Raw genomic sequence first — 17,419 nt, 5'->3', positions numbered from 1 at the left:
CTGTCTACTGCCTACTGTCTACTGTCTACTGCCTACTGCCTACCTCCTACTGTCTTCTGCCTACTGCCAAATGTCTACTGTCTACTGCCTACAGTCTGCAGTCTACTGTCTACTGTCTCTGTTAGACTATGCCGTGTGTTTGTGTTCAGAAGTTACAATCCAAGCTGTGAATTGACCTTATCCCTGTTGTTGCTGACTCTCTCACTCTTTCCATCATCATCTCTCTCTCTCTCTCTCTCTCTCTCTCTCTTTGTCTCTCGGTCTCTCTCTTTCTCCTCTCTCTCAAATTCAAATGGCTTTATTGGCATGGACCGTGTTACCACATGCATTGCCAAAGCAAACATGATGATGATTTGATATCTTTCTCTTTTCTCTCCTCTCTCCTCTCTCTCTTTCTCCTCTCTCTCTTTATTTCTCTCTCTCTCATTAAAGGAAGCTTCATTCTGATCAAAACTTCTGTTGCTTCTGTCTGTGTAATGATGATGGCTCTGGTGTTTCTGTGATGTTGTCTGTGTGTGTGCGCATGTGTGTGCGTCTGTGTGTGTGCGTCTGTCTGTGTGTGTGTGTGTGTGTGTGTGTGTGTGTGTGTGTGTGCGCATGTGTGTGCGTCTGTCTGTGCGTGTGTGTGCGAATCTATTGTGCTGATGTTGTTCTGTGTGATTTGACTCACGCCACGGTGATATCATCTGGGATAACAGTGACACGCGCTGCACAGGGTCACTGTCCCCCAAGATGAGAATTACATGGGTTGTATCCCAAATGGCACCCTATTTCCTATGTAGTGCACTACGTTTGACCATAGGGAATACACACATAGAAAAAAGGGTTCCAAAAGTTTTGGGGGGTTGTCCCTTTAGGAGAACTCTTTTTGATTCCAGGTAGAACCTCTTTGGGTTTCATGTAGAACCCTCTGTGGAAAGGGTTCTACATGAAACCCAAAAGGGTATAATCTGGAACCAAAAAGCGTTCTCCTACAGGAACAGCCCAATAGCCCTTTTCTAGGTTTTTTAGGTTCTAGCTTTTCTAAGAGTGTAGGACAGGAATGTAGGATTCTATTTGGGACACAAGCTCTTTGATATCTTAGTTGGATTTTCTGAGTCAGACTTTATCTTCAGAGACTTCGGGGGAACTCAACGCAGGACATCTGATTCAATAAAAAAAAGCTAATATGATCATCTTGTATAAGCTAGTCAGTATGTTTATATGGACTAGTCAGTATGTTTATATGGACTAGTCAGTATGTTAATATGGACTAGTCAGTATGTTTATATGGACTAGTCAGTATGTTTATATGGACTAGTCAGTATGTTAATATGGACTAGTCAGTATGTTTATATGGACTAGTCAGTATGGACTAGTCAGTATGTTTATATGGACTAGTCAGTATGGACTAGTCAGTATGGACTAGTCAGTATGTTTATATGGACTAGTCAGTATGTTTATATGGACTAGTCAGTATGTTTATATGGACTAGTCAGTATGTTTATATGGACTAGTCAGTATGGACTAGTCAGTATGTTTATATGGACTAGTCAGTATGGACTAGTCAGTATGTTTATATGGACTAGTCAGTATGTTTATATGGACTAGTCAGTATGTTTATATGTACTAGTCAGTATGTTTATATGGACTAGTCAGTATGTTTATATGGACTAGTCAGTATGTTTATATGGACTAGTCAGTATGTTTATATGGACTAGTCAGTATGGACTAGTCAGTATGTTTATATGGACTAGTCAGTATGGACTAGTCAGTATGTTTATATGGACTAGTCAGTATGGACTAGTCAGTATGTTTATATGGACTAGTCAGTATGGACTAGTCAGTATGTTTATATGGACTAGTCAGTATGGACTAGTCAGTATGTTTATATGCACTAGTCAGTATGTTTATATGGACTAGTCAGTATGTTTATATGGACTAGTCAGTATGGACTAGTCAGTATGTTTATATGGACTAGTCAGTATGTTTATATGGACTAGTCAGTATGGACTAGTCAGTATGTTTATATGGACTAGTCAGTATGTTTATATGGACTAGTCAGTATGTTTATATGGACTAGTCAGTATGGACTAGTCAGTATGTTTATATGGACTAGTCAGTATGTTTATATGGACTAGTCAGTATGTTTATATGGACTAGTCAGTATGTTTATATGGACTAGTCAGTATGTTTATATGGACTAGTCAGTATGTTTATATGGACTAGTCAGTATGTTTATATGGACTAGTCAGTATGTTAATATGGACTAGTCAGTATGTTTATATGGACTAGTCAGTATGTTAATATGGACTAGTCAGTATGTTTATATGGACTAGTCAGTATGTTTATATGGACTAGTCAGTATGTTTATATGGACTAGTCAGTATGTTTATATGGACTAGTCAGTATGTTTATATGGACTAGTCAGTATGTTTATATGGACTAGTCAGTATGGACTAGTCAGTATGTTTATATGTACTAGTCAGTATGTTTATATGTACTAGTCAGTATGTTTATATGGACTAGTCAGTATGTTTATATGGACTAGTCAGTATGTTTATATGGACTAGTCAGTATGTTTATATGGACTAGTCAGTATGTTTATATGGACTAGTCAGTATGTTTATATGGACTAGTCAGTATGTTTACATGGACTAGTCAGTATGTTAATATGGACTAGTCAGTATGTTTATATGGACTAGTCAGTATGTTTATATGGACTAGTCTGTATGTTAATATGGACTAGTCAGTATGGACTAGTCAGTATACACTAGTCAGTATGTTTATATGGACTTGTCAGTATGTTAATATGGATGAGTCAGTATGGACTAGTCAGTATACACTAGTCAGTATGTTAATATGGACTAGTCAGTATGGACTAGTCAGTATGGACTAGTCAGTATACACTAGTCAGTATGTTTATATGGACTAGTCAGTATGTTAATATGGACTAGTCAGTATGTTTATATGGACTAGTCAGTATGTTAATATGGACTAGTCAGTATACACTAGTCAGTATGCTTTGAGAGTCTGATATATGACAGTGAGAGAGACCCAGAAAAGTGTTCATTAATCATCCAAGGAGAATCTGTTTTGTATTTGCAGCCGACTCAGCTCTTGGTTTTGCTTGATTTCTCCCAGGATAGGGAGGATCCTGAATCTATCTTCAGTTGGACACAGAGACTGAACAACTCAATGTGCTATTTTGACTGTCTGCTGAGTAGCTGTGTGTGTATTTTCTTTAGCCTGGCAGCAGGTTGTTAACCTTTGACCCTCTAGTGGCAGCAGGTGGGTTATCTCAGCACCATCATGTCCTTCTCTGTCAGATCCATCATACACTTTATGTACAAAGGTATGTGGACATTATCCCTTCAAATGTAGTGGATTTGGCTGTCAGCCGCACCCGTTGCTGACAGGTGTATAAAATCGAACACACAGCCATGCAATCTCCATAGACAAACATTGGTAGTTGAATGGCCTTACTGCAGAGCTCAGTGACTTTAAAAGTGGCACCGTCATAGGATGCCACCTTTCCAACAAGTCAGATCATAAAATGTCGTGCTGTTATTGTGAAGTGAAAACATCTGGGAGCAACAACGGTTCAGCCGCGAAGTGGTAGAACACACAAGCTCACAGAATGGGACCGCCTAGTCCTGAAGAGCGTAAACACTCACTACCGAGTTCCAAGCTTTCTCTGGAAGCAACGTCAGCAACAGACCCGTTCACCGAGAGCTTCATGAAATGGGTTTCCATGGCTGAGCAGCCACACACAAGCCTTTGTTCCCCATACCCAATGCCAAGCGTCGTAAGCAAATTCCTAACATATTGTACGAATTGTAATTCGTAACATATCATACGAAATGGATGATGGACATACATTTCATATGGTAATTTTATTTGTGTATTTGTGTAACATATCACACTGTTCTCGGATTTACATACAGAATAATATGAAATGCTCTGAGACCAGGTTGCACCATCATCACCTCACCTCGTCTGTCATATCCATCATCTATTGTTTCTATTACAATGCCAGCATAACTGGTAAACTAATCATCAAGTTAGTTTAAATCCTTGATTAGTGCTGGAATAGAACTAATATGTGTCACGGTCTAACTGGGTGTCCCAATGGATCAGAACAGTGAGCTCTGTCTGTCTGTCATAGGGGGAAAACACAACAGACATGCCAGCCCAGCCCGGGCAGTGAGCCGCCGTGTAAAGCCAAGCCCACTTCCTGTTACAGGGCCTCACAAGCACTGAGCCCACAGCTGTCTCTCTTGATCTATGACACAGACAGAACTCATCCAGGCAGCTCTGCTCTGTTCTGTTCTGTTCTGTTCGTCTCTGTTCTGCTCAGTTCTTCTCTGCTCTGTTCTGTTCGTCTCTGTTATGTTCTGTTTGTCTCTGTTATGCTCAGTTCTGTTCGTCTCTGTTATGCTCAGTTCTGTTCGTCTCTGTTCTGCTCAGTTCTGTTCGTCTCTGTTATGCTCAGTTCTGTTCGTCTCTGTTATGCTCAGTTCTTCTCTGCTCTGTTCTCTGTTCTGTTCTGTTAGTCTCTGTTCTGCTCAGTTCTTCTCTGCTCTGTTCTGTTCGTCTCTGTTATGCTCAGTTCTGTTCGTCTCTGTTCTGCTCAGTTCTGTTCGTCTCTGTTATGCTCAGTTCTTCTCTGCTCTGTTCTCTGTTCTGTTCGCCTCTGTTCTGCTCAGTTCTTCTCTGCTCTGTTCTGTTCGTCTCTGTTATGTTCTGTTCTGTTCGTCTCTGTTCTGCTCAGTTCTGTTCGTCTCTGTTATGCTCAGTTCTTCTCTGCTCTGTTCTCTGCTCTGTTCTGCTCTGTCCAACGCCTCTGACTCACCACCCACACCGCACCACACCCAACCCATGTCCTGAAGGCTGGGAGGCTAGATATGCGTCCCAAATGGCACCATGTTTCCTATTTAGTGCACTACTTTTGACCGGGGCCCTATAAAGGGAATAGGTTGCCAACCCTGGTCTAAAGCAGTGCACTATATAGGAAACAGGGTGTTTTTAATGCAGAATCGGGACTATCCCAGGTCCACAAGACAACGAGTTCAGGAAAACAATGAAGCTTCTTGTTCTTTGACAGTAACATAAAGTAGTGTACTGGGTAAATGGATTCCTGCATGAATACCAGGTACATGTTCAGTATGTCAGTGCCTCTGACTCCCCGCCCGGCGCCAACGCCATGTTTCTCCTCCTGCCGACGAGGCTGGGACCGTCACAGGACCACATGACAAACCAACGTGTTCAGGACAGCTGCAAGCACAACGCCTCACACAATAAATAACTTATCTTCTTGTTCTCGCTCCCAGTAACATAAAGTAGCCTACTGGGTGAATCTAGTCCTGCATGAATACTCCTGGGTGGTGTGCTGAAGGCTCTCCTTGCCCTTCGTGACATCACAGTCTTACCAGAGACACATACTAACACTGAAATACACTTATGTAGCTCTGAGTCTTACACCTCTGCACAATGATCCTCACAAAGTCCCTCATAAAACGCATACATCTTGACTAAACATTAACTTGAGGAAACGCCTATCTAGTGTATATGTTACCAGAGCCAGGACTGGTGCCTATCCTGTACTGGCTGTTGTTGTTCTGTTACTATGCCCTCAGGGCAGGAAGGATTCAAGACGCTCCAGCGAAATCTGCAGCTGCATAAACAAACTGCTGCTCTGCTTTTATCTGAGCTATGTAGCTACGTCTGTGTCACAAATGGTACCCAACGCCCTATTTAGTGCACTATACAGGGAATAGGGATACATTTTGGGACGAACCCACTCTGGACAACCAGAACGGAGCTTGTTGAAGAGGAGCAGAGAGAGAAGTGATGGCCGCTCTAAATGCCAAGGTCAGGTGATGATACGGCAGAGACAGGACAGCATCGGACGGACAGGTCATAACTCAATTAAATGTTATGATCAAATTATGTTTAGTGGATTTACTCGCCATAATGTGACTGGCTGACTGACTCATTATGACATCACTGTCCAGCAGACCTCCCGAGTGGAGCAGAGGTCTAAGGCACTGCATCTCAGAGCTTAGAGGCGTCACTACAGACCCTGGTTCAGAGGTCTAAGGCACTGCATCTCAGAGCTAGAGGCGTCACTACAGACCCTGGTTCAGAGGTCTAAGGCACTGCATCTCAGAGCTAGAGGCGTCACTACAGACCCTGGTTCAGAGGTCTAAGGCACTGCATCTCAGAGCTAGAGGCGTCACTGCAGACCCTGGTTCAGAGGTCTAAGGCACTGCATCTCAGAGCTAGAGGCGTCACTACAGACCCTGGTTCAGAGGTCTAAGGCACTGCATCTCAGAGCTAGAGGCGTCACTACAGACCCTGGTTCAGAGGTCTAAGGCACTGCATCTCAGAGCTAGAGGCGTCACTGCAGACCCTGGTTCAGAGGTCTAAGGCACTGCATCTCAGAGCTAGAGGCGTCACTGCAGACCCTGGTTCAGAGGTCTAAGGCACTGCATCTCAGAGCTAGAGGCGTCACTGCAGACCCTGGTTCAGAGGTCTAAGGCACTGCATCTCAGAGCTAGAGGCGTCACTGCAGACTCTGGTTCAGAGGTCTAAGGCACTGCATCTCAGAGCTAGAGGCGTCACTACAGACCCTGGTTCAGAGGTCTAAGGCACTGCATCTCAGAGCTAGAGGCGTCACTACAGACCCTGGTTCAGAGGTCTAAGGCACTGCATCTCAGAGCTAGAGGCGTCACTGCAGACCCTGGTTCAGAGGTCTAAGGCACTGCATCTCAGAGCTAGAGGCGTCACTACAGACCCTGGTTCAGAGGTCTAAGCCACTGCATCTCAGTGCTAGAGGCATCACTACAGACCCTGGTTCAGAGGTCTAAGGCACTGCATCTCAGAGCTAGAGGCGTCACTACAGACCCTCGTTCAGAGGTCTAAGGCACTGCATCTCAGTGCTAGAGGCGTCACTACAGACCCTGGTTCAGAGGTCTAAGGCACTGCATCTCAGAGCTAGAGGCGTCACTACAGACCCTGGTTCAGAGGTCTAAGCCACTGCATCTCAGAGCTAGAGGCGTCACTACAGACCCTGGTTCAGAGGTCTAAGCCACTGCATCTCAGAGCTAGAGGCGTCACTACAGACCCTGGTTCAGAGGTCTAAGCCACTGCATCTCAGAGCTAGAGGCGTCACTACAGACCCTGGTTCAGAGGTCTAAGGCACTGCATCTCAGAGCTAGAGGCGTCACTACAGACCCTGGTTCAGAGGTCTAAGGCACTGCATCTCAGAGCTAGAGGCGTCACTACAGACCCTGGTTCAGAGGTCTAAGACACTGCATCTCAGAGCTAGAGGCGTCACTACAGACCCTGGTTCAGAGGTCTAAGGCACTGCATCTCAGTGCCAGAGGCGTCACTACAGACCCTGGTTCAGAGGTCTAAGGCACTGCATCTCAGTGCCAGAGGCGTCACTACAGACCCTGGTTCAGAGGTCTAAGGCACTGCATCTCAGTGCCAGAGGCGTCACTACAGACCCAGACCCGTCACTGCCCTTCATGGATTTGAAAAGAAATGACTGGAATTTGTAAACTCCCTCTCCAAGCCAACACCAATTTGTTTCTTTTAAATTCGTATGGAGTAGTGAACTAGTGCACACTTCAGGAAGAAGGAGAGATATTCATGTGGAGTAGTGAACTAGTGCACACTTCAGGAAGAAGGAGAGATATTCATGTGGAGTAGTGAACTAGTGCACACTTCAGGAAGAAGGAGAGATGATTATGACCCACCCCAACTCTGGTCCCTGGAATGTTGCTGACCGGTCCTCAAATGGCACCAGATTCCCTACATAGTGCACTACATTGGACCAGGACCCATAGGGCTCTCGTCAAAAGCAGTGTACAATATGGGGAATAGGGTGCCATTGGGGATACACGCTCTATCTACTCAGTCAGTTTTCAAGTGTCTGTTTTAATATAAACTCTTATTCACCAAGGACTAGACAGTACTGCTTCTCAGTCTGGGGTCCAGATTCAGCAAGGAGTAGACAGCACCGCTTCTCAGTCTGGGGTCCAGATTCAGCAAGGAGTAGACAGCACCGCTTCTCAGTCTGGGGTCCAGATTCACCAAGGACTAGACAGCACCGCTTCTCAGTCTGGGGTCCAGATTCAGCAAGGAGTAGACAGCACCGCTTCTCAGTCTGGGGTCCAGATTCAGCAAGGAGTAGACAGCACCGCTTCTCAGTCTGGGGTCCAGATTCACCAAGGAGTAGACAGCACCGCTTCTCAGTCTGGGGTTCAGATTCACCAAGGACTAGACAGCACCGCTTCTCAGTCTGGGGTCCAGATTCACCAAGGACTAGACAGTACTGCTTCTCAGTCTGGGGTCCAGATTCAGCAAGGAGTAGACAGCACCGCTTCTCAGTCTGGGGTCCAGATTCACCAAGGACTAGACAGCACCGCTTCTCAGTCTGGGGTCCAGATTCACCAAGGAGTAGACAGCACTGCTTCTCAGTCTCAGTCAGAAGGCTGGGAGACACTTAACAGGAAGCCATAGGAACGACAACTAACCAAACACAACCACCTTAGTCAGATAGGATTACCCTACTAGTCACGCAGAGACTAACCAAACACAACCACCTTAGTCAGATAGGATTACCCTGCTAGTCACGCAGAGACTAACCCAACACAACCACCTTAGTCAGATAGGATTACCCTGCTAGTCACGCAGAGACTAACCAAACACAACCACCTTAGTCAGATAGGATTACCCTGCTAGTCACGCAGAGACTAACCCAACACAACCACCTTAGTCTGATAGGATTACCCTGCTAGTCACGCAGAGACTAACCAAACACAACCACCTTAGTCAGATAGGATTACCCTGCTAGTCACGCAGAGACTAACCAAACACAACCACCTTAGTCAGATAGGATTACCCTGCTAGTCACGCAGAGACTAACCAAACACAACCACCTTAGTCAGATAGGATTACCCTGCTAGTCACGCAGAGACTAACCAAACACAACCACCTTAGTCAGATAGGATTACCCTACTAGTCACGCAGAGACTAACCAAACACAACCACCTTAGTCAGATAGGATTACCCTACTAGTCACGCAGAGACTAACCCAACACAACCACCTTAGTCAGATAGGATTACCCTACTAGTCACGCAGAGACTAACCCAACACAACCACCCACCTTAGTCAGATAGGATTACACTGCTAGTCACGCAGAGACTAACCAAACACAACCACCTTAGTCAGATAGGATTACCCTACTAGTCACGCAGAGACTAACCAAACACAACCACCTTAGTCTGATAGGATTACCCTGCTAGTCACGCAGAGACTAACCAAACACAACCACCTTAGTCAGATAGTATTACCCTACTAGTCACGCAGAGACTAACCAAACACAACCACCTTAGTCAGATAGGATTACCCTGCTAGTCACGCAGAGACTAACCAAACACAACCACCTTAGTCAGATAGTATTACCCTACTAGTCACGCAGAGACTAACCAAACACAACCACCTTAGTCAGATAGGATTACCCTGCTAGTCACGCAGAGACTAACCAAACACAACCACCTTAGTCTGATAGGATTACCCTGCTAGTCACGCAGAGACTAACCCAACACAACCACCTTAGTCAGATAGGATTACCCTGCTAGTCACGCAGAGACTAACCAAACACAACCACCTTAGTCAGATAGGATTACCCTGCTAGTCACGCAGAGACTAACCCAACACAACCACCTTAGTCAGATAGGATTACCCTGCTAGTCACGCAGAGAACAGACGTTTCCTTTCCCGTGACCCTCCAACCATTTGGACCAGCTCAGAGATCAACACCCTGTGTGTCCAAAATGGCCCCCTACGCCCTCCTTTTGGTCAAAAGTAGTGTACTAAATAGGGAACAGGGTGCCATTTGGTACGCAGGCCCTTCAGATCAGACTAGCGGGGAAACAGCTTGCTCTCGACTTGGTGGACCTCCTCTCACACTCCATTGTTTTGGATAGTTAACCTCGTTTACAGTTATTCTCCCATTTCAACGTTTGTATTCCCCCTGATTTCACAGCCAATGTTCTACTTTTCCAACGGGTCTTGTGATTCTTGAACAGCTGTTTCCCTCGTTGCCAGGAGAGAACAAGAGGATGGAAGGATCAGTGGGAGGACACAGGAGGGGATGGACAAACAAGGGAGGAGAGAGGGAAGAAAGGAGTGAGGAGGGAGAGAGAGACGGAGAGAGAGAAAGAGGACAGATGATGGGATGGACAGACATGGAGGGATAGGGAGGGAGAGAGAGGGAGGGAGAAAGAGGGGGAGGTGGAGAAAGAGAGGGAGGGAGGGAGAGAGAGAGGGAGAAAGAGCAGGAGGGAAGAGAGAGAGAGAGAGAGAGAGAGAGAGAGAGAGAGAGAGAGAGAGAGAGCAGGAGGGGGAGAGAGAGAGAGAGAGAGAGCAGGAGGGGGGTGAGAAAGAGAGAGAAAGAGAGAGGGGGAGACAGAGAGAGGAAAAGAGAGAGAGGGAGAGAGATGGGGAGAGGAAGTGAGGGAAGAGTGAAGAGGAGGGAGGGAAAGGGGAGAGGGAGAGATACAGATACACAGAGAGGGGGATCAGCATCACACTTGTTTGATTGTGTCTGCTCAGTTCAGCTCTGTGGGGAGAACGAAGAGGAGGGGAAAAATGTACATGAACACCACTCTGGAGAATGTGTGTCCCCGTGGCAACGACAAGCCATTAGCTCAAACAAGATGGCCTCTTTCATAACAACTCAAAACAAACAGCATGTCTCACCATATCAGCCCACTCAAATAACCTTTCTCCCATTGACCAAATGAGGTTGTCTGTCTGTCTCCTGGTCTGTCTGTCTCCTGGTCTGTCTCCTGGTCTGTCTGTCTCCTGGTCTGTCTGTCTCCTAGTCTGTCTGTCTCCTAGTCTGTCTGTCTCCTGGTCTGTCTGTCTCCTGGTCTGTCTCCTAGTCTGTCTGTCTCCTGGTCTGTCTCCTAGTCTGTCTGTCTCCTGGTCTGTCTGTCTCCTGGTCTGTCTGTCTCCTGGTCTGTCTGTCTCCTGGTCTGTCTGTCTCCTGGTCTGTCTGTCTCCCGGTCTGTCTGTCTCCTGGTCTGTCTGTCTCCTGGTCTGTCTGTGTCCTGGTCTGTCTGTCTCCTGGTCTGTCTCCTAGTCTGTCTGTCTCCTGGTCTGTCTCCTAGTCTGTCTGTCTCCTGGTCTGTCTGTCTCCTGGTCTGTCTGTCTCCTGGTCTGTCTGTCTCCTGGTCTGTCTCCTAGTCTGTCTGTCTCCTGGTCTGTCTGTCTCCTGGTCTGTCTGTCTCCTGGTCTGTCTGTCTCCCGGTCTGTCTGTCTCCTGGTCTGTCTGTCTCCCGGTCTGTCTGTCTCCTGGTCTGTCTGTCTCCTGGTCTGTCTGTCTCCCAGTCTGTCTGTCTCCCAGTCTGTCTGTCTCCTGGTCTGTCTGTCTCCTGGTCTGTCTGTCTCCTGGTCTGTCTGTCTCCTGGTCTGTCTGTCTCCTGGTCTGTCTGTGTCCTGGTCTGTCTGTCTCCTGGTCTGTCTGTGTCCTGGTCTGTCTGTCTCCTGGTCTGTCTGTCTCCTGGTCTGTCTGTCTCCTGGTCTGTCTGTCTCCTGGTCTGTCTGTGTCCTGGTCTGTCTGTCTCCTGGTCTGTCTGTCTCCTGGTCTGTCTGTCTCCTGGTCTGTCTGTGTCCTGGTCTGTCTGTGTCCTGGTCTGTCTCCTGGTCTGTCTGTCTCCTAGTCTGCATGTATCCTAGTCTGCATGTATCCTAGTCTGCATGTATCCTAGTCTGCATGTATCCTAGTCCGCCTGTCTCCTAGTCTGTCTGTCTCCTAGTCTGCCTGTATCCTAGTCCGCCTGTCTCCTAGTCCGCCTGTCTCCTAGTCTGTCTGTCTCCTAGTCTGCATGTATCCTAGTCCGCCTGTCTCCTAGTCCGCCTGTCTCCTAGTCTGTCTGTCTAATAGTCTGCCTGTATCCTAGTCCGCCTGTCTCCTAGTCCGCCTGTCTCCTAGTCTGTCTGTCTCCTAGTCTGCCTGTATCCTAGTCCGCCTGTCTCCTAGTCAAAATCAAATCAAATCAAATTTGTCACATACACATGGTTAGCAGATGTTAATGCGAGTGTAGCGAAATGCTTGTGCTTCTAGTTCCGACAATGCAGTAATAACCAACAAGTAATCTAACTAACAATTTCAAAACTACTGTCTTATACACACAAGTGTAAGGGGATAAAGAATATGTACATAAAGATATATGACCAATTCAGTTTGTCTGTGATGTGTATGCCGAGGAACTTAAAACTTGCTACCCTCTCCACTACTGTTCCATCGATGTGGATAGGGGGGTGTTCCCTCTGCTGATTCCTGAATTCCACAATCATCTCCTTAGTTTTGTTGACGTTGAGTGTGAGGTTATTTTCCTGACACCACACTCCGAGGGCCCTCACCTCCTCCCTGTAGACCGCCTGTATCCTAGTCCGCCTGTCTCCTAGTCCACCTGTCTCCTAGTCTGCCTGTCTCCTAGTCTGCCTGTCTCCTAGTCTGCCTGTCTCCTAGTCCGCCTGTTTCCTAGTCTGTCTACTGATCCAGCTGCAGAGAATACTCGTTATAACTCAGGACATGTGATTGGCTGGAGGACAAACAACATCACAAACACACACACAATCAAATGAACAAACACACAGGCTGTGTCAGAGATACACACTCAACCCCTTTAGATTCAACCAAAAGTATCATGGAGATTTTTATCCAACATAGGGACCACTTATTGTGCATACTGTAGTCAACGTTGCTAACCAACGGAGGCCCAATTACACTTTCTATGATGCAGAAGTCCAACCATGGATGAATATTCTTGTGTATTTGAATACTTAATTCAAGGCCTCAAAGAGGTCAGCTCTGAACCAAGGCTGTAGAATTGGTGTTGGGAGTGAATGGAGGTTAGGCTCAGTTGGCAGGGCTGCTGACCCAGTTACACAGCAAAGAGAGAGAGAGAGAGAGAGAGAGAGAGAAAGAGAGAGAGAGATAGAGAGAGAGAGAGAGCAGGAGGGGGGGAGAGAAAGAGAGAGAGAGAGAGAGAGGGAGAGAGAGAGAGAAAGCGAGAAAGAGAGAGAGGGGAAGAGAGAGAAAAAGAGCGAAGGGAGAGTGATAGATAGATGGAAAGGGAGAGGTGGGAGAGAGAGAGAGAGAGAGAGAGAGAGAGAGAGAGAGAGAGAGAGAGAGAGAGAGAGAGAGAGAGAGAGAGAGAGAGAGAGATAAAGAGGGGGAGCAGTGTAGGAAGTGTCATTGTTAGGTGATCCAGCGTGCGATGTAGAGTGGAACACACCCTGGACCTGGCCAACAACCTGATTACTAATCACTCACAGACAGAACACAGTTCACCCAGCACCATGTCGCTGCATTGTTGTGTGTGTGTGTGTGTTCACAGAGCACAGTTCACCCAACTATCTCCATGCTCTCACATTGTTGTGTGGGTGTGTGTGTTCACAGAGCCAGTTCACCGGACTATCTCCATGCTCTCACATTGTTGTGTGGGTGTGTGTGTTCACAGAGCCAGTTCACCCAACTATATCCATGCTCTCACATTGTTGTGTGGGTGTGTGTTCACAGAGCACAGTTCACCCAACTCTCTCCATGCTTTCACATTGTTGGATGGGTGTGTTTGTGCGGTGTGAACCTCTCTGGTGCTAGCTACCTCTCCAACAATATGACACCATGCTCTCTGGTGCTGGCTACCTCTCCAACAATATGACACCATGCTCTCTGGTGCTGGCTACCTCTCCAACAATATGACACCATGCTCTCTGGTGCTAGCTACCTCTCCAACAATATGACACCATGCTCCCTGGTGCTGACTACCTCTCCAACAATATGACACCATGCTCTCTGGTGCTGGCTACCTCTCCAACAATATGACACCATGCTCTCTGGTGCTAGCTACCTCTCCAACAATATGACACCATGGTCTCTGGTGGTGGCTACCTCTCCAACAATATGACACCATGCTCTCTGGTGCTGACTACCTCTCCAACAATATGACACCATGCTCTCTGGTGCTAGCTACCTCTCCAACAATATGACACCATGCTCCCTGGTGCTGACTACCTCTCCAACAATATGACACCATGCTCTCTGGTGCTGGTTACCTCTCCAACAATATGACACCAAGCTCTCTGGTGCTAGCTACCTCTCCAACAATATGACACCATGCTCTCTGGTGCTAGCTACCTCTCCAACAATATGACACCAGGCTCTCTGGTGCTGACTACCTCTCCAACAATATGACACCATGCTCTCTGGTGCTAGCTACCTCTCCAACAATATGACACCAGGCTCTCTGGTGCTGGCTACCTCTCCAACAATATGACACCATGCTCTCTGGTGCTAGCTACCTCTCCAACAATATGACACCATGCTCTCTGGTGCTGATTACCTCTCCAACAATATGACACCATGCTCTCTGGTGCTAGCTACCTCTCCAACAATATGACACCATGCTCTCTGGTGCTGATTACCTCTCCAACAATATGACACCATGCTCTCTGGTGCTGGCTACCTCTCCAACAATATGACACCATGCTCTCTGGTGCTAGCTACCTCTCCAACAATATGACACCATGCTCTCTGGTCCTAGCTACCTCTCCAACAATATGACACCATGCTCTCTGGTGCTAGCTACCTCTCCAACAATATGACACCATGCTCTCTGGTGCTAGCTACCTCTCCAACAATATGACACCATGCTCTCTGGTGCTGGCTACCTCTCCAACAATATGACACCATGCTCTCTGGTCCTAGCTACCTCTCCAACAATATGACACCATGCTCTCTGGTGCTGACTACCTCTCCAACAATATGACACCATGCTCTCTGGTGCTGACTACCTCTCCAACAATATGACACCATGCTCTCTGGTGCTAGCTACCTCTCCAACAATATGACACCATGCTCTCTGGTGCTAGCTACCTCTCCAACAATATGACACCATGCTCTCTGGTGGTGGCTACCTCTCCAACAATATGACACCATGCTCTCTGGTGCTAGCTACCTCTCCAACAATATGACACCATGCTCTCTGGTGCTAGCTACCTCTCCAACAATATGACACCATGCTCTCTGGTGCTAGCTACCTCTCCAACAATATGACACCATGCTCTCTGGTGGTGGCTACCTCTCCAACAATATGACACCATGCTCTCTGGTGCTAGCTACCTCTCCAACAATATGACACTATGCTCTCTGGTGCTGGCTACCTCTCCAACAATATGACACCATGCTCTCTGGTGCTAGCTACCTCTCCAACAATATGACACCATGCTCTCTGGTGCTGGCTACCTCTCCAACAATATGACACCATGCTCTCTGGTGCTGGCTACCTCTCCAACAATATGACACCATGCTCTCTGGTGCTGACTACCTCTCCAACAATATGACACCATGCTCTCAGGTGCTGACTACCTCTCCAACAATATGACACCATGCTCTCTGGTGCTAGCTACCTCTCCAACAATATGACACCATGCTCTCTGGTGCTAGCTACCTCTCCAACAATATGACACCATGCTCTCTGGTGCTAGCTACCTCTCCAACAATATGACACCATGCTCTCTGGTGTTGACTACCTCTCCAACAATATGACACCATGCTCTCTGGTGCTAGCTACCTCTCCAACAATATGACACCATGCTCTCTGGTGCTGGCTACCTCTCCAACAATATGACACCATGCTCTCTGGTGCTAGCTACCTCTCCAACAATATGACACCATGCTCTCTGGTGCTGACTACCTCTCCAACAATATGACACCATGCTCTCTGGTGCTAGCTACCTCTCCAACAATATGACACCATGCTCTCTGGTGCTGATTACCTCTCCAACAATATGACACCATGCTCTCTGGTGCTGGCTACCTCTCCAACAATATGACACCATGCTCTCTGGTGCTAGCTACCTCTCCAACAATATGACACCATGCTCTCTGGTGCTGACTACCTCTCCAACAATATGACACCATGCTCTCTGGTGTTGACTACCTCTCCAACAATATGACACCATGCTCTCTGGTGCTAGCTACCTCTCCAACAATATGACACCATGCTCTCTGGTGGCCCTGAATCATGCCTGACTCATGGTCTTGACTGGGGGATGTGGCTCCACCTATTGTCCTCAACTTCTCTGATGCTTTAACTATAAACAATCATTGCATATTGGACTGAAACGACATGGTAGTTTTCCTGGGGCTCTGCAGCTATTCAACATCCTGTGATTTAACAGCCTTCAGACATATTCATTGCATATTGAACTGATCAGAAACCGCAAGCCTTTAATGAGATCAACAGTTGGGTGCGTTTGATTAAAAAAAGATCCTATGTAAATCAAAACGTATGTGTGGTTATGATTCATCTCAAACAGACAGCTGGTACGGGTTGACAAATGGTCTGTGTTACAGAATAAACACCACTAGATATGGATAACGACAGTATGATACTGTATAAACAACACTAGATATGGGTAAAGACAGTATGATACTGTATAAACACCACTAGATATGGGTAACGACAGTATGATACTGTATAAACACTAGATATGGGTAACGACAGTATGATACTGTATAAATACTAGATATGGGTAACGACAGTATGATACTGTATAAACAACACTAGATATGGGTAACGACAGTAAGATACTGTATAAACAACACTAGATATGGGTAACGACAGTATGATACTGTATAAACAACACTAGATATGGGTAATGACAGTATGATACTGTATAAACACCACTAGATATGGGTAACGACAGTAAGATACTGTATAAACAACACTAGATATGGGTAATGACAGTATGATACTGTATGAACACTAGATATGGGTAACGACAGTATGATACTGTATAAATACTAGATATGGGTAACGACAGTATGATACTGTATAAACAACACTAGATATGGGTAACGACAGTAAGATACTGTATAAACAACACTAGATATGGGTAACGACAGTATGATACTGTATAAACAACACTAGATATGGGTAACGACAGTATGATACTGTATAAACACCACTAGATATGGGTAATGACAGTATGATACTGTATAAACACCACTAGATATGGGTAATGACAGTATGATACTGTATGAACACTAGATATGGGTAACGACAGTATGATACTGTATAAACACTAGATATGGGTAACGACAGTATGATACTGTATAAACAACACTAGATATGGGTAATGACAGTATGATACTGTATAAACACTAGATATGGGTAATGACAGTATGATACTGTATAAACACCACTAGATATGGGTAACGACAGTAAGATACTGTATAAACAACACTAGATATGGGTAATGACAGTATGATACTGTATAAACACTAGATATGGGTAACGACAGTATGATACAGTATAAACACCACTAGATATGGGTAATGACAGTATG

The sequence above is a fragment of the Oncorhynchus mykiss genome, chromosome 18, assembly GCF_057628025.1.
Source record: "Oncorhynchus mykiss isolate SJ-2025 chromosome 18, ASM5762802v1, whole genome shotgun sequence".
Classification (NCBI taxonomy): Eukaryota; Metazoa; Chordata; class Actinopteri; order Salmoniformes; family Salmonidae; genus Oncorhynchus; species Oncorhynchus mykiss.
This window is presented reverse-complemented; position numbering follows the sequence as displayed.